Genomic DNA, 20,651 nt, shown 5'->3' with positions numbered 1-20,651 from the left:
GTAATTTAGGAATTTCTCTGGGATTTAGTTAATTTCAGAAAAATGCTATAATATAAAACGCCCGTAGAATTCTAACCGTGTGTCGGATCCCGAAGTGTTGTATATGGATCTTGTGTAGATTTTCGCATAGATTCGTAATTTACAACCTGCATGCATGTTTGAATTAGTTTGACCCGCCCAATGCTTAGTTTTGCGTGTTGTCCTAATAGGGATTTATTTTGTAGTTATTTTCGTGCGTGTCCGGATTGCTCGGATCCCGTAGTTTAAATGATCATGTTTTAGGAACCCTTTTGTCATGTATTTTAGAGTAGTTGTTGGTATTTTTGCATGTAGCATTCCGTCGCTAGTTTATTATACCGTGTTTAGGACATATTCTCGCATATTTGTGTGGCGATATCTTTTGTGTTGCAACCCCACATGTTATACATGTTTTCGGGGTAGAAAAATCCATAGAATTTAACTGTGCATTTATTTTAGCTTTTGAGCAAGTTAGTGTGTGTGATATTTTGCCATGTTGCCCTTTTGTTTATTTTGTGGGATTTAATCCGTGCATGAGATGAAGGGTTCTCAACTAGAGAGTTGCTCTTGGATGTTTAGTCTAGCCCTGGTATTTTGGTTGCAATAGAAATGCATGTTTAGGTGTGGTTTGCTTGCTCCCAAATTGCTAGGAAATAGTGCTGATTTGGAGATGCTGAAATATTTCTAAGTCTGAAGTCTGTTATATTTTGTTGTTGTCTTTGCATGAGTTTATCTGGTGATCTATAGCTCTTTTGAGGTTGATGCAATGGAGTTAGTTGTAGACTTTAGGATTCTATAGCATGTTGTGAGTTTTCATGCCATTTGGAGTCCTGTATCTTATGGTTTTGCTGCTGTCAATATGCCTTCAGATCAAAAACTACAGTTTCATAAACTGTTATTTTCACCAAGTCTGAAACTGTGTGTGAGAAGTCATTTTGTGACTTCTTTTCCTAGTGATCCATGCTTCCATGCTAGGTGTTATAAGTTGCATGTGTTAATGCATCTTTCCCTCTATCGTCTCATGCCTTGGTTGAGCATTTTGGATTTGTGTAGCTCGTAGTTGTGGGGTGTAGAAAATGGTATGTGGCTGATTTTGGCAGATTGTAGTGATTTCTTGTTTAGCTCGTAGTTGTTGAACCGTTGCTCCGTTTTGATCGTGTCCTACATGAAACTTGCTTAGAATCTCGTGTAGTTTATATTATCTTTCTGGTTGTGTGTTTTGAATTGTTGTGGATGTCATTTGCACACATATTGCACTCATGCCATCATATCTTGCGGTGTTCGTATCTTTTGATCCGTAGCTCCGTTGGAGATGTTCTCTATGTGCAAATTGCTTGTAACGACGCGTAGAATCACGTGAACTTATTTATTTTTCAATTTAACAAATATTTAAACGTGTTAGTTCAGATCTGGACAGAATTGTAAATTAACATGTGAGGTCGTCTCGGAGATGCTATATGTCACTTCCGACCTCATTTAAAATGTCTAGATAGGTAGTTTAAATACGCTTCACCTCTTTCCATGTTTAACAACATTTAGTATTGCTGTGTACCTAATCGGGATAGAACCAAATAATCCGTATGTGGAGTTTCATCAATATGCAACTCGTTGCATATTGAACTTCACTTAGCGTGTAGTAGTTGATTGTTGTCAGTTGATATGCCATGTCTTGCATACATTCTTCTGATCATGCATCATATGTGGATTGCATCTTGTCATGCTGGTGTCGTGGTGAATATCGTGTGTTGATTCTTGTTCTGGTTTGCTTTGTCTCGATAGTGTCCTCAAGCGTGTCGGAAAGTGAGGACCCGTTCGACTACATCGGTTCGTCTGCTTCACGGAGTCGTTCTTCTTCCAAGAGGGATCTCAGGCAAGATGACCATTTCCCCAGATACCATAACTATCACTGCCATGCTAGTATTATCGTTTCGGTCACTATGTCTCGTTGCCTACCACCTGTTAAATATCAGCCTCTCAACATTGCCATGAAAACCTTCAACCTGTTCACAACCTAGCAAACCACTGATTGGCTATGTTACTGCTTGCTTAACCATGTGTTAGCGTTGCTAGTTGCAGGTGCAGTTGTTTCCATGTGACAACATGGGTTCATTGTTATATCACCATATTGATTGCTATTTAGTTTAATGGACCTATATACTTGGTAAAAGGTGGAAGGCTCGGCCTTTCTAGCCTGGTGTTTTGTTCCACCTTTGCCCCCTTAGTTTCGGCTACCAGTGCAATGTTCCATAATTGAGCGCTCCTAACACGATCGGGGTAGTTATGGGGACCCCCTTGATAATTCGTCTTAGATTAAAGCTGGTCTGGCAAGGCCCAACTTTGGTTCTACATTTGCCTAATAACCTAATAATAATGCATAGGGACCCGCCGGCACCCGCGAAGTAATTTAATCAACCCCCGGGCCAGTGCTCCTCATGAGTGTTGGTCCCACCTGAGCGATATCCGACGCCCCCTGGTCACCCAGGGTTTAGCGATCCCGACGTCTAGCTCATCTGTCGTGTCCTGAGAACGAGATACGCGGCTCCTATCGGGATCGTCGACATGTCGGGCGGCCTTGCTGGATTAGTTTTACCTTTTACGAGATATCTTGTGCATCGGGATCCCGGTGATGCTTTGGGTAATCTTAGAGTTGAGGTTTTCCACTAAGGAGTCCGACGAGATCGCGAGCTTCGTGATCGAGGATTTCTATGCGGCTTGTGGTAATTTGTGATGGACTAGTTGGAGCACCCCTGCAGGGTTAAATCTTTCAGAAAGCCGTGCCCGTGGTTATGTGGCAACGTGGAAACTTTGTTTAACACTCGTTCTAGATAACTTGAACTTAACTTAATTAAAATATGCCAACTGAGTGCGTAACCGTGACTGTCTCTTTCGTGAGTTCCTTCTCCGGTCGACGACACGGTGGGGTTATGTTTGACGTAAGTAGGTGTTCAGGATCATTCACTTGATCATCAGTACTTCACGTTCGTTATGCGTAGATGATTCCCCTCTTTATTCTTGTACTCGTAAGTTAGCCACCAAATAATGCTTAGCCGCTTGCTGCAACCTCACCACTTAACCATATCTCACCCATTAAGCTTTGCTAGTCTTGATACCTTTGGAAATGAGATTGCTGAGTCCCCTATGGCTCACAGATTACTACAACACCAGTTGCAGGTGCAGGTAAAGGTTACTTGACGCAAGCGCGTTAATTGGTCATTTGGAGTTGCTTCTTCTTCTTCATCATCGATCTGGGATGGGTTCCAGGTCGGTAGCCTGGGATAGCAAGGATGGACGTCGTTCTTCTTTTCTCGTTTTTTTCGTCCGTAGTCGGACCCTGCTCTTCTTCGTGTTATTTATGTATTGTACTGATGTGACTCTGATGTAGCTTGTGGCGAGTGTAAGCCAATTCTATATATCTCATCTTTTCAGTACACGTACTTGTAACGATATCCATTCTTGCGAAACGACAAGATGCGCTTCTATCCCTGACGAGGCCCTGGTGCCAAATTGAGGTTAGGACCGCATCTTGGGTGTGACAGAGCCCCTTCTATTGCAACAAGTAAACTTACATCGGCTCCGTTAAGACATGTCCGCTCCAAAACATCACATGTCTTTGGGTCCAACGTCCCCCCGTTCCCATAGAACCAAGCCCTACACCTGGGGGGCCAGCTCCTTGTAACTAGAGTGACCCTTGCATCCAGCATCTCTTGCTCAGCGAGATCCCACTTAGGCCGGACCACCTCGTAGCCACCTGGCACCAGCTTATGGTGCCACTTCTTGTTTTTTCTCGACCGTTCCTGAGCTACTTCTGATTCCTTGAAGTTCACGAAAGCTTCCCAGTGATCTCTTGCCTTCTCCAGTGTTCCCTTGAATTCTGGAGTCTCCTTTCCTGCATTGACATACGCAACCCATATAGTTTTCTTGTGGTTGTTAAATGCTATCACCATCTTCTTAAGAGCACTGTTCTTGACTTTTTCCAGATCTGCATCTGTCAAATTATCTGGTAGGGTGAAATGTGACATGAGCGATTCCCAAAGAATTTTTTTTGCTCTTTGGTCGACAAAACTAACATTTGGATCTCCCTTTGATGGCCTTTTCCATTCTTGAACGAAGATCGGGATTTGGTCCCTGATAATAACTCTGCATTAACGAATGAACTTCTTCGCATTCTTCTTAGGTTCATCAGGTTCTCCATTAGTTTTGATGGCATCGATGTTGTACTTTATGCCAGCCGACAACATTTTGGCCGGGCTTCGAACTACCCTGTTGCTCATAGAAGATTTGTCGATCTCGAGGTGTTTGTTATTTGAAGAACAACATTTCCTTCGTTATCATTGTTCCGGACTTCATCTATTCGTTCGTCTTCATTAAACATCATACCATCACCGGTATTGTTCAGATATTGCGAGCCGTCATCTTCTTCACTCTCATCTGGTATCGAGGAGCGTATGATCTCGAACATGGCCTCTTCTCCTTCTCTGTCGGTATTGTCCACAGCATTCGAGAACAAATTCTATGCAAGTTTAACATTTATTAAATGCTTGGATTGTGATTTTCACTTGCTGCCATTTCCAACAGAATAGAAACTTTGACAAGGACTAAAACTATGATGCAAAGTCCTATGAGCAAACTTGTGGCAACAAGTTGTGGCACAAAGTCAAATGAAAAAATGCCACCTCATCACAAAATGACATTGTTAGAAACTTGCGCAAAAGTAAATTCTAATGCCACCATTGGATTCCTTGGGTTTTTCTACCCCAAATCCATATATTACACTAACGTACTTGCATGCATAAAATTGCAACAAAACATATAAGCAAATCAACTCTAAAACCTAAATAACTTATATGTCAAATGAAAACCTAAACCAAAATCTTCTTTTTTGCACTAATAACCTACTTAACCTAAACTAACAATAACCTATTTGACACTAACTGTGACCTAAACTAACAATAATAGAGCCCTAAACTAACTTAATTAACATAATGGATGCAATGAAATGAAAAAAGCAAAAAAAAAAAAGAACTCATATTATTGGAGGAGGCGCCGGCTATGGGTAAGGGGGGTGGCGCCACGGGGATGGGGGCGCTGCTGTGCGGAAGGGGCTGTCGCCGCGGGGATGGGGGCACCGCGGTGGGGAAAGGGATGGCGTCGGTGGTGGGGAAAGGGGAGTGGCGCCGGCGGTGGCACCGCGGGGATGCGGGGCGCCATGGTGGGGAAGCGGGGTGGCGTCGCGGGGATGCGGGCCGCCGCGGTGGGGGTGGAGGGTGTCGGCGAGGGCTTCACGGGGCATCGCGGGCGACACCTTTGCAGCGGCGTGTTCAGCTTCGGGGCGTCGGGGCAGTGTGCGTCGTCGCGTGGGATCGAAAACGGAGAAGTTTGGGGAGGAAGAAGGGCGTGCTTATATAGCCCATCTTTTTAGTCCTAGTTGATGGCTCCAACCGGGACTAAAGGCCCCCCTTTAGTCCCGGTTGGAGCCACCAACCGGAATAAAGGTAAATTTGGTGAGCCCAAAGGGCGGGAAACTGCCAGCCCCCGCCACCCCTTTAGTCCTAGTTGGTGGATCCAACCCATACGAAAGGGGCCCTTTAGTACCGGTTGGTTCCAACAACCGGGACTAAAGGGTGGCGGGGATTGGCGAGGGGCGCGGGGGATGTTTAGTCCCACCTCGCTAGTTGAGGCGAGCAAGCACCGGCACTGCATCGAGCTCCTCTCTAATGCACGCCTTGTCGCCTACCTCATGTGTGCTGCCTTGTGGGCCTACTCGGCCTTGCGGGCCTGCATCCTGGCCCAACTACAGGTTGGGTTTCTAGTCGTATGCACGCCGTTGTGGTCGAATAGGAGGGCTTTATTTATTTATTTATTTATTTTCTCTGCTTTATTTATTTTCTTTTATGTCTGAGTTGTTTTTTTCTTTATTTAGAATTTCTTTGTGAATCTTTTTTCTTTAGGTAAATTTTTTTATAAACTTTCTGTTAGTGCGAGTATTTTTCAATTTTGAATTATTTAAAATTTGTGTGAATCACTAGTTTGTAGTTCTTTTCAATTTCAGAGTCATTTAGCTCAAAAAATCAGTAAATGCATGAAAAATAGCAAATGGTGTCAGAAAGGGTTGAAAATTAGTGACGTGGCTTCGAATGGTGCATACTGAACGCACAAAAAGTCTGGAGTTGAAATAAGTTTCAAAAATGAAATGCCTTTGTAACACATGAGTTTTGTCCGAAACCCTCATACTTCGGAAGAGATTGTCCATTTTTTACACGAAGTGCATCCTTTTTTTGCCGTAACACTCTCAACTTTTTTGCACATGCTATGTGGGTGAAATGATGTTACCATGCCAAATTTCAACCTTTTCAGAGTTCATTTGTAGTTCTTTTTAATTTCAGGTTCACTTAGCTAAAAAAATCAGTAAATACATACAAAATAGCAAATGATGTCAGAAAGGGTTGAGAATTGGTGACGTGGCTTCGAATGGTGCATACTGAATGCACAAAAATTCTGGAGTTAAAATAAGTTTTAAAAAATGAAATGCCTTTGTAACACATGAGTTTTCGTCCAAAACCCTCATATTTCGGAAGAGATTGTTCATTTTGTACACGAAGTGCATCCTTTTTTGTCGTAACCCTTTCAACTTTTTTTCACATGCTATGTGGGTGAAATTATGATACCATGCCAACTTTCAACCTTTTCAGAGTTCATTTGTAGTTCTTTTCAATTTCAGGGTCATTTAGCTAAAAAACAGTAAATGCATGAAAAATAGCAAATGATGTAAGAAATTAATCACAAATAAGTACTCTAACTATTACAAAGATTCCCTCCGGTTTGTGCGAAGTGGGACTTTCCAGATATATAAGTCCGGAAATTCACTAGAGAAGAAAGTGATGATAGTGAAGTCGCTCACATCCCAGAGTGGCATCTTTGGGTGTAAAACTTTTTCTTCGCGTGTGTCCCTTTGCGCCGTAACCATGGAAAATCTTCATCATTTAACTGGATGCTCGGGTCAATATTCAGTGTGAAGGGAGCAATTTCATGAAACTTTTCATAATCTTGTGACATGTCTGTCTTGTCCTCCACTCCCACGATGTTTCTTTTCCTTGAAAGAACTATGTGGCGCTTTGGCTCATCGTATGATGTATTCGCTTCCTTATCTTTTCTTTTCCTCGACTTCATAGACATGTACTTCACATAGAAAACCTGCACCGCATCATTGGCTAGGACGAATGGTTCGTCTACGTACCCAAGATTGTTGAGGTCCACTATTGTCATTCTATATTGCATGTCTTCCGTTACACCACCTCCCATCAGATTTACCCATTTGCACCGAAACAAAGGGACTTTCAAATCATGTCCATAGTCAAGTTCCCATATCTCCTCTATGTAACCATAATATGTGTTCTTTGTCCTATTGGTGTTTGCTGCATCAAAGCGGACACCACTGTTTTGGTTGGTGCTCTTTTTATCTTGGGCGATCGTGTAAAATGTATTCCCATTTATCTCGTACCATTTGAAAATCAATATATTCAAAGATGGTTACTTGGACAGCAAGTACAACTCATCTTCAACAAGGTCGTCATGCATGAGACGTATCCGCAACCAACCGGCTAAAGTCCCCGTTTGTTCACGTGCAATCATATCGTCACACTACTCCGGGTATTTGGAGCGTAGAATGTTCTTGTGTTCCTTGATATACAAAGCCACCAAGGAGGAATTTTGTTGAACTATGTAGTGTGCTTGAGTGAGATAATGCTCGTCCATACATATTATTGCTTTTAGTCCTAGCATGCCTTTTCCACCCAGTCTGCCCTCATGCCGCGATTCAGGAACACCAATCGACTTAAGGTCAGGAATAAAGTCAACACAAAACTCAATGACCTCCTCATTTTCATGGCCCTTGGAGATGCTTCCTTCTCACCTAGCATGGTTACAAACATATTCTTTAAGACTCCCATGAACCTCTCAAAGGGGGACATATTGCGTAGAAATACATGACCCAAAATGGCAATCTCTTCGGCTAGGTGAACTAGGACGTGCATCATGATATTGAAGAAGGATGGTGGGAACACCAACTCGAAACTGACAAGACATTGCACCAAATCATTCTCTAACCTTGGTATGATTTCAGGATTGATTGCCTTCTGAGAGATTGCATTGAGGAATGCACATAGCTTCACAATGGCTAATCGAACATTTTCCGGTAGAAGGCCCCTCAATGCAACCAGAAGCAGTTGCGTCATAATCATGTGGCAGTCACGAGACTTTAGGTTTTGGAACTTTTTCTCTGCCATATTAATTATTCCCTTTATATTCGACGAGAAGCCAAACGAGACCTTCATACTGAGGAGGCATTCAAAGAATATTTCCTTCTCTTCTTTGGTAAGAGCATAGCTCACACGACCCTGATGTATGACGTCTTTTCCGTGCATACGTTGCTGGTCCTCCCGTGCCTCCGGTGTATCTTTTGTCTTCCCATACACGCCCAACCAACCTAGCAGGTTCACGCAAAGATTCTTCGTCACATGCATCACGTCAATTGCAGAGCGGACCTCTAGGTCTTTACAATAGGGTAGGTCCCAAAATATAGATTTCTTCTTCCACATGGGTGCGCGTCCGTCAGTGTCATAAGGAACAGTTTGTTCGCTAGGACCCTTTCCAAAGATTACTTTTAAATCCTTGACCATATCAAGTACATCCTCACTAGTACGGTGGCGAGGCTTATTCCGGTGATCTGCCTCACCTACGAAATGCTTGCCTTTCTTTCTTACGGGATGCCTGCTCGGAAGAAATCGACGATGTCCCAGGTAAACATTCTTCTTACAATTATCCAAATATATACTGTCGGTATCATCCAAACAGTGTGTGCATGCGTGGTATCCATTTTTTGTCTGTCCTGAAAGCTTATTGAGAGCAGGCCAATCATTCATGGTCACAAACAACAACGCATGTAGGTCAAATTCCTCTTGTGCGTGCTCATCCCACGCACGTACACCATTTTCATTCCACAACTATAAGATTTCTTCAACTAATGGCCTTAGGTACACATCAATGTCGTTGTCGGGTTGCTTAGGGCCTTGGATGAGCACTGGCATCATAATGTACTTCCGCTTCCTGCACAACCAAGGAGGAAGGTGTTGGAAATATGCCCTAGAGGCAATAATAAATTAGTTATTATTATATTTCCTTGTTCATAATAATCGTTTATTATTCATGCTAGAATTGTATTGATTGGAAACTCAAATACATGTGTGGACACATAGACAACACACTGTCCCTAGTGAGCCTCTAGTTGACTAATTCGTTGATCAAAGATGGTCAAGGTTTCCTGACCATAGGCAAGTGCTGTCACTTGATAACGGGATCACATCATTGGGAGAATCATGTGATGGACAAGACCCAAATTATATACGTAGCATATTGATCGTGTCATTTTATTGCTATTGTTTTCTGCGTGTCAAGTATTTGTTCCTATGACCATGAGATCATATAACTCACTGGCACTGGAGGAATGCCTTGTGTGTATCAAACGTCACAACGTAACTGGGTGACTATAAAGGTGCTCTACAGGTATCTCCGAAGGTGTCCATTGAGTTAGTATGGATCCAGACTGGGATTTGTCACTCCGTGTGACAGAGAGGTATCTCGGGGCCCACTCGGTGATACAACATCACACACAAGCCTTGCAAGCAATGTGACTAAGTGTAAGTCACGGGATCTTGTATTATGGAATGAGTAAAGAGACTTGCCGGTAACGAGATTGAAATAGGTATGTGGATACCGACGATCAAATCTCGGGCAAGTAACATACCGAAGGACAAAGGGAATGACATACGGGATTATATGAATCCTTGACACTGAGGTTCAACCGATAAGATCTTCGGAGAATATGTAGGATCCAATATGGGCATCCAGGTCCCGCTATTGGATATTGACCGAGGAGAACCTCGGGGCATGTCTACATAGTTCTCGAACCCGCAGGGTCTGCACGCTTAAGGTTCGGCGATGTTTTAGTATAGTTGAGTTATATGCGTGGTTACCAAATGTTGTTTGGAATCCCGGATGAGATCATGGACGTCACGAGGGTTTCCGAAATGGTCCAGAGACGAAGATTGATATATAGGATGACTTCATTTGGTTACCGGTTTTCGGGCATTACCGGGAATGTACCGGGAGTGACGAATGGGTTCCAGAAGTTCACCGGGAGTTGGGAAACCGTCCCGGGGGAAGCCCAAAGGACTTATGGGTGGCGCACCAGCCCTTAGTGGGCTGGTATGACAGCCCAATAAGGCTTATGCACCATAAGCAAAAAAAACAAATAAAGAAAAAAAATGTGGGAAGGAAGAGAAGGACTCCACTTTCCAATCCTATTTTGAGTAGGATTGGAGTAGGAGTCCTACTCCTCCCCTTGGCTGGTGCAACTTGAGAGCTTAGCCCTCAAGGAAAGTCCCTCCCCCTCCCTCCTATATATACTGGTGTTTCAGGACTGATTTGAGACAACTTTTGCCACAGCAGCCCGACCACAAACACCATGGTTTTTCCTCTAGATCGTATTTCTGCGGAGCTCGGGCGGAGCCCTGCAGGAGTAGATCCTTCACCACCACTAGAGCGTTGTCACGCTGCCGGAGAACTCATATACTTCTCCGTCTTTCTTTCTGGATCAAGAAGGCCGAGATCATCGTCGAGTTGTACGTGTGCTGAACACGGAGGTGTCGTCCGTTCGGCACTAGATCATGGGACGGATCGTGGGACGGTTCACGGGGCGGATCGAGGGACGTGAGGACGTTCCACTACATGAACCGCGTTTCTTAACGCTTCATGTTGTGCGATCTACAAGGGTACGTGGATCCAAATCTCCTCTCATAGATGGACATCACCATGATAGGTCTTCGTGCGCGTAGGAAATTTTTTGTTTCCCATGCGACGTTCCCCAACAGTGGCATCATGAGCTAGGTTCATGCGTAGATGTAATCTCGAGTAGAACACAAAGGGTTTTTGTGGATGGTGATGTTCAATGTGCTTCCCTCCTTAATCTTTTCTCGGTTAGGTGGTATTGTTGGATTGCAGCGGCTCGGACCGACATTATTCGTACGCTTATGAAAGACTGGTTTCATCGCTCGACATGCAACCTCGTTGCATAAAGATGAGTGGCGGGTGTCGGTTTCTTCAACTTTAGTTGAATTGGTTTTGACCGAGGCGGTCCTTGGAGAGGTTAAATAGCAATTTGCACATCCCCGTTGTGGTTTTTGCGTAAGTAAGATGCGATCTACTAGATACCCATAGCAGCCACGTAAAACATGCAACAATAATTAGACGACGTCTAACTTGTTTTTGCAGGGTATGCTTGTGATATGATATGGCCAATGACTTGATGTGATATCTTGGATGCATGAGATGATCATGTTGTAAAAGTTAATATTGACTTGCACGTCGATGGTACGGCAACCGGCAGGAGCCATAGTGTTGTCTTTAAACTAACGTTTGTGCTTGAAGATGCGTTTACTATATTGCTAGGACGTAGCTTTAGTAGTAATAGCATGAGTAGCACGACAACCCCGATGGCGACATGTTGATGTAGATCATGATGATGGAGATCATGGTGTGGCGCCGGTGACAAGAAGATCGTGTCGGTGCTTTGGTGATTGAGATCAAGAAGCACATGATGATGGCCATATCATGTCACTTATGAATTTAATGTGATGTTAATCCTTTTATGCACCTTATTTTGCTTAGAACGATGGTAGCATTATGAGGTGATCTCTCACTAAAATTTCAAGACGAAATTGTGTTCTCCCCGAGTGTGGACCGTTGCTACAGTTCGTCGTTTCGAGACACCACGTGATGATCGGGTGTGATAGACTCAACGTTCACATACAACGGGCGCAAAACAGTTGCACACGCGGAACACTCGGGTTAAACTTGACGAGCCTAGCATGTGCTGACATGGCCTCGGAACACAAAAGACCGAAAGGTCGAGCATGAATCGTATAGTTGATATGATTAGCATAGAGATGCTTACCACTGAAACTATTCTCGACTCACGTGATGATCGGACTTGAGATAGTGGAATTGGATCATGTGCCACTCAAATGACTAGAGAGATGTACTTTTTGAGTGGGAGTTCTTAAGTAATATGAATTAATTGAACTAATTATCATGACATAGTCTAATGGTCTTTGCGAATTACGATGTAGCTTGCGTTATAGCTCTACTGTTTTTATATGTTCATAGAGAAAATTTAGTTGAAAGTTGATAGTAGCAACTTTGCGGACTGAGTCCGTAAAACCGAGGATTGTCCTCATTGCCGCGCAGAAGGCTTATGTCCTTAATGCACCACTCGGTGTGCTGCACCTCGGGCGTCGTCTGTGGATATTGCGAACATCTGACATACACGTATTTGATGACTAAATGATAGTTCAGTGCGCAATACTTAATGGCTTAGAAGCAAGGTGCCGAAGATGTTTTGAAAACGTCGCAGAACATAAGAGATGTTCAAAGAGATGAAATTGAGATTTCATGCTCGTGCCCTTGTTGAGAGGTATAAGACTCCGACAAGACTCTTTGCCTACAAAGTAAAGGAGAAAATCTCAAATCATTGAGCATGTTCTCAGATTGTCTGAGTACAACAATCGCTTGAATCAAGTGGGAGTTAATCTTCCAGATGAGATAGTGATGGTTCTCCAAAGTCGCTGGCACTAAGCTGCTAGAGCTTCATGATTAACTATAAACAAATCAAGGATAGATATGATGATCCTTGAGTGATTCGCAATGTTTGACACTTCGAAAGTAGAAAACAAGAAGGAGCATCAATTGTTGATGGTTGGTAAAACCACTAGTTTCAAGAAGGGCAAGGGCTAGAAGGGATACTTCATAAAACGGCAAACCAGTTGCTGCTCTAATGAAGAAACCCAAAAATAATTGAACCCAAACCCAAGACTAAGTGTTTCTGTTATCATGGGAACGGTCACTGAGGCGGAGCTACCTAGATACTTGGTAGATAAGAAGGCTGGCAAAATCGACAGAAGTATATTTGATATACATGATATTGATGTGGACTTTACTAGTACTCCTAATAGCACGAGGGTATTGGATACCGGTTCAGTTGCTAAGTGATTAGTAACTCGAAATGAAAGCTATGGTATAAACGGAGACTAGCTAAAGGCGAGGTGACGATACGTGTTGGAAGTGTTTCCAAGGTTGATGTGATCAAACATCGCACGCTCCCTCTATCATCGGGATTGGTGGTAAAACCTAAATAATTGTTCTTTGGTGTTTGCGTTGAGCATGAACATGATTGGATCGTGTTTATTGCAATACGATTATTCATTTAAAGAGAATAATAGTTATTCTATTTGCTTGAATAATTACCCTTAATGGTTTATTGAATCTCGATCGTAGTGTTACACATGTTCATAATATTGGTGCCAAAAGATAAAAAGTAATAATGATAGTACCACTTAGTTGTGGCACTGCCACTTGAGTCATGTTGGTATAAAATGCATGAAGAAGCTCCATGTCGATGGATCTTTGTACTCACTCATTTTTGAAACGTTTGAGACATGCAAACCATACCTGTTGGTATAAATGCATGAAGAATTTCCATAGAGATGGATCGTTTGGACTCACTTGATTTTGAATCACTTGAAAACATACAAATCATGCCACATGAAACAAGAGAGTAACTTGTTGGGAGTAATACATTTTTGATGTGTGCAGTCCGATGAGTGCTAAAGCACGAAGTGGATATCGTTATGTTCTTACTTCACTGACGATTTGAGTAGATACGGGAGTATTTACTTGATGAATCACAAGTCTGAAATATTGAAAAGTTCAAAGCTATTTCAGAGTGAAGATCATCGTGACAAGAGGATAAACTGTCTACGATATGATCATAGAGATGAATATCTGAGTTACGAGTTTTTGGTACACAGTTAAGACAATGTGTAAATTGTTTCGCAATACATGCCACCTGGAAGACCATAGTGTGATGGTGTGTCCGAACATCATAACCACGCTCTATTAGATATGGTGCATACTGTGATGTCTCTTATCGAATTAGCACTATCGTTTATAGGTTATGCATTAGAGAAAACCGCATTCACTTTAAATAGGGCACCACGCATTTCCATTGAGATGACACGGTATAGACTTTGGTTTGGAGAAACCTAAGTTGTCGTTTCTTGAAAGTTTGGGGCTGCGATGCTTATGTGAAAAAGTTTTAGTCTTATAAGCTCGAACCCAAAGCAGATAAATGCATCTTCATAGGATATCCAAAACAGTTGGATGCATCTCCTATCTCGGATCTGGAAGCAAAGTGTTTGTTTCTAGAAACAGGTCCTTTCTCGAGGAAAGGTTTCTCTCGAAAGAATTGAGTGGGAGGGTGGTGGAACTTGATGAGGTTAGTGAACCGTCACTTCAACCAGTGTGTAGCAGGGCGCAGGAAGATGATCATGTGGCGCCTACACCAATTGAAGTGGAAACCGATGATGGTGATCATTGAGCTTCGGATCAAGTTACTACAAACCTCGTAGGTCGACAAGGTCGCGTACTGCTGCAGAGTGGTACAGTAATCATGTCTTGGAGGTCATGTTGTTGAACAACAATGAACCTACGAGCTATGGAGAAGCGATGGTGGGCCCGGATTCCGACAAATGGCTGGAGGCCTTGAAATCCGAGAGAGGATCCATGTAAGAAAACAAAGTGTAGACTTTGGAAGAACTACTTGATGGTCATAGGACTATTGAGTAAAGATGGATCTTTAAAAGAAAGAAAGACGATGATGGTGATAAGTCACTATTAAGAAAAGATCGACTTGTCGCAAAGATGTTTGCGACAAGATCAAATAGTTGACTATGGTGAGACTTTCTCACTCGTAGCGATGCTAAAAGTCTGTTAGAATTATGTTAGTAGTTGCTGCATTATTTATGAAATATTGCACATAGGATGTCAACACATTGTTTCCTCGATGGTTTCCTTGAGGAAAGATTGTATGTGATACAACCAGAAGGTTTTGTCGATCCTAAGGATACTAACAAGTATGCAAGCTCGAGCGATCCTTTTATGGACTGGTGCAAGCATCTCGGAGTTGGAATATATGCTTTGATGAGATGATCAAAGCTTTTGGGTTTATGCAAGGTTTATGAGAAACATGTATTTCCAAAGAAGTGAGTGGGAGCACTATAGTATTTCTGATAAAGTATATATGGCTGACATATTGTTGATCGGAAGTAATGTAGAATTTCAGTAAAAGCATAAAGGTTGTTTGAAAGGGTTTTTTCAAAGGAAGACCTGGATAGAGCTACTTGAACATTGAGCATCAATATCTATGGAGATAGATCAAAATGCTAAACAAAACTTTCAAATGAAATGCATGCCTTGACAAGTTTTTGAAGGAGTTCAGAATAGATCAGCAAAGAAGGAGTTCTTGGCTGTGTTGTAAGGTGTGAATATGAGTAAGACCCAAAAGCCCGACCATGGCAGAAGAAAGATAAAGGATGAAGGTCGTCCCCTATGTCTTAGCCGTAGACTCTACAGTATGCCATGATGTGTGCCGCACCTGATGTGTGCCTTGCCACAAGTCTGTTAAGAGGTACAGAGAGTGATCCAGGATTGAGTCATTGAACAACGGTCAAAGTTATCCTTAGTAACTAATGGACTAAGGAAATTTTTCTCGATTATGGAGGTGGTTCAAGAGTTCGTCGTAAAAGGTTACGTTGATGCAAGCTTTGACACTAATCCGAATAACTATGAGTAGTGAAACGGATTCGTATAGTAGACTAGATATTTGGAGTATTTCCGAATAGCACGTAGTAGCAGCATCTATAAGATGACATAAAGATTTGTAAAGCACACACGGATGAAAGCTTCAGAACCGTTGACTAAAACCTCTCTCACGAGCAAGACGTGATCAGACCCCAGAACTATATGGGTGTTGGATTTTTTAAAATCACATGGTGATGTGAACTAGATTATTGACTCTAGTGCAAGTGGGAGACTGTTGGAAATATGCCCTAGAGGCAATAATAAATTAGTTATTATTATATTTCCTTGTTCATAATAATCGTTTATTATCCATGCTAAAATTGTATTGATTGGAAACTCAAATACATGTGTGGATACATAGACAACACATTGTCCCTAGTGAGCCTCTAGTTGACTAGTTCGTTCATCAAAGATGGTCAAGGTTTCCTGACCATAGGCAAGTGTTGTCACTTGATAACGGGATCACATCATTGGGAGAATCATGTGATGGACAAGACCCAAATTATATACGTAGCATATTGATCGTGTCATTTTATTGCTATTGTTTTCTGCGTGTCAAGTATTTGTTCCTATGACAATGAGATCATATAAGTCACTGGCACCGGAGGAATGCCTTGTGTGTATCAAACGTCACAACATAACTACGTGACTATAAAGTGCTCTACAGGTATCGCCGAAGGTGTCCGTTGAGTTAGTATGGATCAAGACTGGGATTTGTCACTCCGTGTGACGGAGAGGTATCTCGGGGCCCACTCGGTGATACAACATCACACACAAGCCTTGCAAGAAATATGACTAAGTGTAAGTCACGGGATCTTGTATTACACAATGAGTAAAGGGACTTGCCGGTAACGAGATTGAAATAGGTATGCGAATACCGACGATCGAATCTCGGGCAAGTAACATACCGAAGGACAAAGGGAATGACATACGGGATTATATGAATCCTTGACTCTGAGGTTCAACCGATAAGACCTTTAGAGAATATGTAGGATCCAATATGGGCATCCAGGTCCCGCTATTGGATATTGACCGAGGAGAACCTCGGGGCATGTCTACATAGTTCTCGAACCCGCAGGCTCTGCACACTTAAGGTCGGTGATGTTTTAGTATAGTTGAGTTATATGCGTGGTTACCGAATGTTGTTCGGAGTCCCGGATGAGAGCATGAACATCAAGAGGGTTTCTGGAATGGTTCGGAGACAAAGATTGATATATAGGATGACTTCATTTTGTTACCAGAAAGTTTTCGGGCATCATCGGGAATGTACCGGGAGTGACGAATGGGTTCCGGAAGTTCACCTGGAGGGGGGCAACCCTCCCGGGGGAAGCCCAAAGGACTTATGGGTGGCGCACCAGCCCTTAGTGGGCTGGTAGGACAGCCCAATAATGCCGATGTGCCATAAGCAAAAAACCAAAGAAAGAAAAAAAAGGTGGGAAGGAAGAGAAGGACTCCACTTTCCAATCCTATTTTGAGTAGGATTGGAGTAGGAGTCCTACTCCTCCCCTTGGCCGGCGCACCTTGAGGGCTTGGCCCTCAAGGCAAGTCCCTCCCCCTCCCTCCTATATATACCGGTGTTTTAGGGATGATATGAGACAACTTTTGTCACGGCAGCCCGACCACAAACACCACGGTTTTTCCTCTAGATCGTATTTCTGCGGAGCTCGGGCTGAGCCCTGCAGGAGTAGATCCTTCACCACCACCAGAGCGTCGTCACGCTGCCGGAGAACTCATCTACTTCTCTGTCTTGCTTGCTGGATCAAGAAGGCCGAGATCATCGTCGAGTTGTACGTGTGCTGAACGCGGAGGTGCCGTCCGTTTGGCACTAGATCGGAGCGGATCGGGGGACGGATCGTGGGACGGTTCGTGGGATGGTTCGCGGAGCGGATCGAGGGACGTGAGGACGCTCCACTACATCAACCGCGTTTCTTAACCCTTCCTGCTGTGCGATCTACAAGGGTACGTAGATCGAAATATCCTCTCGTAGATGGACATCACCATGATAGGTCTTCGTGCGCGTAGGAAATTTTTTGTTTCCCATGCGACATTCCCCAACAGAAGGTTATACATACATAGAGTCACAGGCCAGGTGCTATGATTTCTGCTCTGCTCTCCAAAACGATTAATGCCATCTGTGCTTAGACCAAACTATACGTTCCTTGCGTCAGCTGCAACGTCCCGCCACTTTCACTCGATTTTTCTCCACTGTGACCCGTCAGCGGGTACTCTCAGCTTCCCGTCTTTCTTACGGTCTTCTCTGTGCCATCGCATCAACTCAGCATGCTCGTTGTTTTGGAACAAACGTTTCAACCGTGGTATTATAGGAGCATACCACATCACCTTGGCAGGAATCTTCTTCCTGGGACGCTCGCCCTCAACATCACCATGGTCATCGCGGCTGATCTTATAGCGCATTGCACCGCATACATGGCATGCATTCAAATCCTCGTACTCACCACGGTAGAGAATGCAGTCATTAGGGTATGCATGTATCTTCTGCACCTCTAATCCTAGAGGTCGGGAAATTCGTTGTCCTTTGGAAGCATCTTTAACATTATCAACAACTTTTCAAATCCCTTGTCAGATACACCATTCTTTGCCTTCCATTGCAGCAATTCCAGTGTGGTGCCGAGCTTTCTCTTGTCAGCTTTGCAATTTTGGTACAACAATTTCTTGTGATCCTCTAGCGTGTGATGCAACTTCAGCCTCTCCTTTTCACTTGCGCAGTTTCTCTTTGCATTGGCAATGTCCCGACCAAGATCATCACCGGGCTCATCTGATGTCTCTTCTTCAGCTTCTTCCCGCATTGTCGTCTCAGCTTCTTCCCCCATTGTTGTACCATCGTATCCGGGGAACCCATGGCCAGGATAGCTGTCGTCGTCCTCTTCTTCATTGTCTTCCATCATAACCCCTCTTTCTCCGTGCTTGGTCCAAACATTATAGTGGGGCATGAAACCAGACTCAAACAGGTGGATGTGAATGATTCTTGACCTAGAGTAATTCTGATCATTCTTACAGATAGCACATGGACAACACATAAAGCCATACGCCCGCTTGGTTGCCTCGGCCGCAATCAGAAAAGTATTCACGACTCTAACAAATCGGGGAGAGCATCGGTCATTGTACATCCATTGCCGGCTCATCTTCATTACACAACACCGAAAAGACCAAATTAATACAAGCTCATACACACTTATTCTCACAACATACAAACTCTCTAGCTAAAGCATTTAAATGCAACAACAAATGCGATCAAGATCGCAACTAAGGTAACAATTGATCCAACATCATAATGATACCAAGCCTCACTATCAATGACATATTTTCTAATCTTTCTAATCTTCAAGCGCATTTTCTCCATTTTGATCTTGTGATCATCGACGACATCGACAACATACAACTCCAGTTTCATCTTCTCTTCTTCAATTCTTTTCAATTTTTCTTTCAAATACTCATTTTCTTTTTCAACTAAATTTAACCTGTCGACAAGACGGTCGGTTGGAATTTCCGGTTCACATACCTCCTAGATAAAAATATCTATGTCAACTTGATGGGCATAATTTGTCATAAACACGAAATGCAACAAATAGTTATAAAAGAGAATATACCACATCCGAATCATAAACCAGATGAGGGCCGACGGGGACGGATATCAAAACCATGCCACTATGTATAACAAACAACGTACGGGTAAGAAAATTATACAAGTAACCATATATCTAAATCACATAAACGTGATTTTTTTATAAAAAATATAATAAGAACAAGAGCCTCGCCAAGGTGGTGCCGTCGATGGGACGGTGCGGGGGATCAACGGTGGTTAGTACGGGGATGGGAAAGCACTAAGTAAACCACACCTACATATGCAAACTAAGAGTTAATTTGAGCTCAAATTGCATATAAATCAAATAAACTACAACATATATTTACTCCCAAAGTAGAACCCACAAATCACTATACTTATAGAGCATTGCAAGAGCTAATCTAGCAATGAGAGATAAAAGGACAAAGTTGCTAACCTTTGTGATCACTTGGATGGATGAGGGGCCTTCAAATCTTGACAAATTTTGGGCAAAATGAAGGATGAGCTCGATCTTTGGGGAAGAACAGAGAGGAGAGGAAAGGGGAAGAAGAGAGAGCTCGAAAGCGGGCTGGACGAAGGGTTATATAGGGAAACCTTTAGTCCCGGTTCATGACACAAACCGGTTCTAAATGTGACCTTCTAGTATCGGTTCGTGCCATGAACCGGGATTAAAGGTTCTAGTGGGGCCCCAACCTGACACCAGCCTGCCACCACCCCTTTAGTCCCGGTTCGTGTCACAAACCGGTACTAGAGGTTCAACACGAACCGGGACTAATGATGCCCGCCTCCCTAGCTGTTGGAACCGGCACTAATGGTCACATTAGTGCCGTTCCATTTACAAACCGGGACTAATGTATCTCACATAAAGTAGTTTTTCTACTAGTGTATGATCCCTTAGTGGTTTTGATAATTCATGACAAGATACATTGTCTCTTGGACTAATAGTTACATCTAGTTTATTTCAGATGAAGTTCACATAGAGAATTGGCTGGATTGTGAGGAGAAGCCCCAAGGAAGGAGAAGAATAGGAATGACCAAGCTTCAAGCTTCAAGACTCTAAATTGTGCTTTTATGTGAGACATCACAATTGAGTCCGTAGCAAAGACAATACTATTAAAAGTGGATGAGGTATCTATGATGATCCGGTTGCTCAAGTGCTTAAAGTTAGCCACCAAAACTCCTCATGAAATTCTCCCACATAAACATTTTGTCCAAACCCTAACACTCAAATTCGGTGCCACCAACTATTCCAAACTGACATTGCCGAGTTTCATCCTAGACACATCCAGAGCCAAACCCC

This window comes from Hordeum vulgare, chromosome 7H (genome assembly GCF_904849725.1).
Source record: "Hordeum vulgare subsp. vulgare chromosome 7H, MorexV3_pseudomolecules_assembly, whole genome shotgun sequence".
Taxonomy (NCBI): Eukaryota; Viridiplantae; Streptophyta; class Magnoliopsida; order Poales; family Poaceae; genus Hordeum; species Hordeum vulgare.
This window is presented reverse-complemented; position numbering follows the sequence as displayed.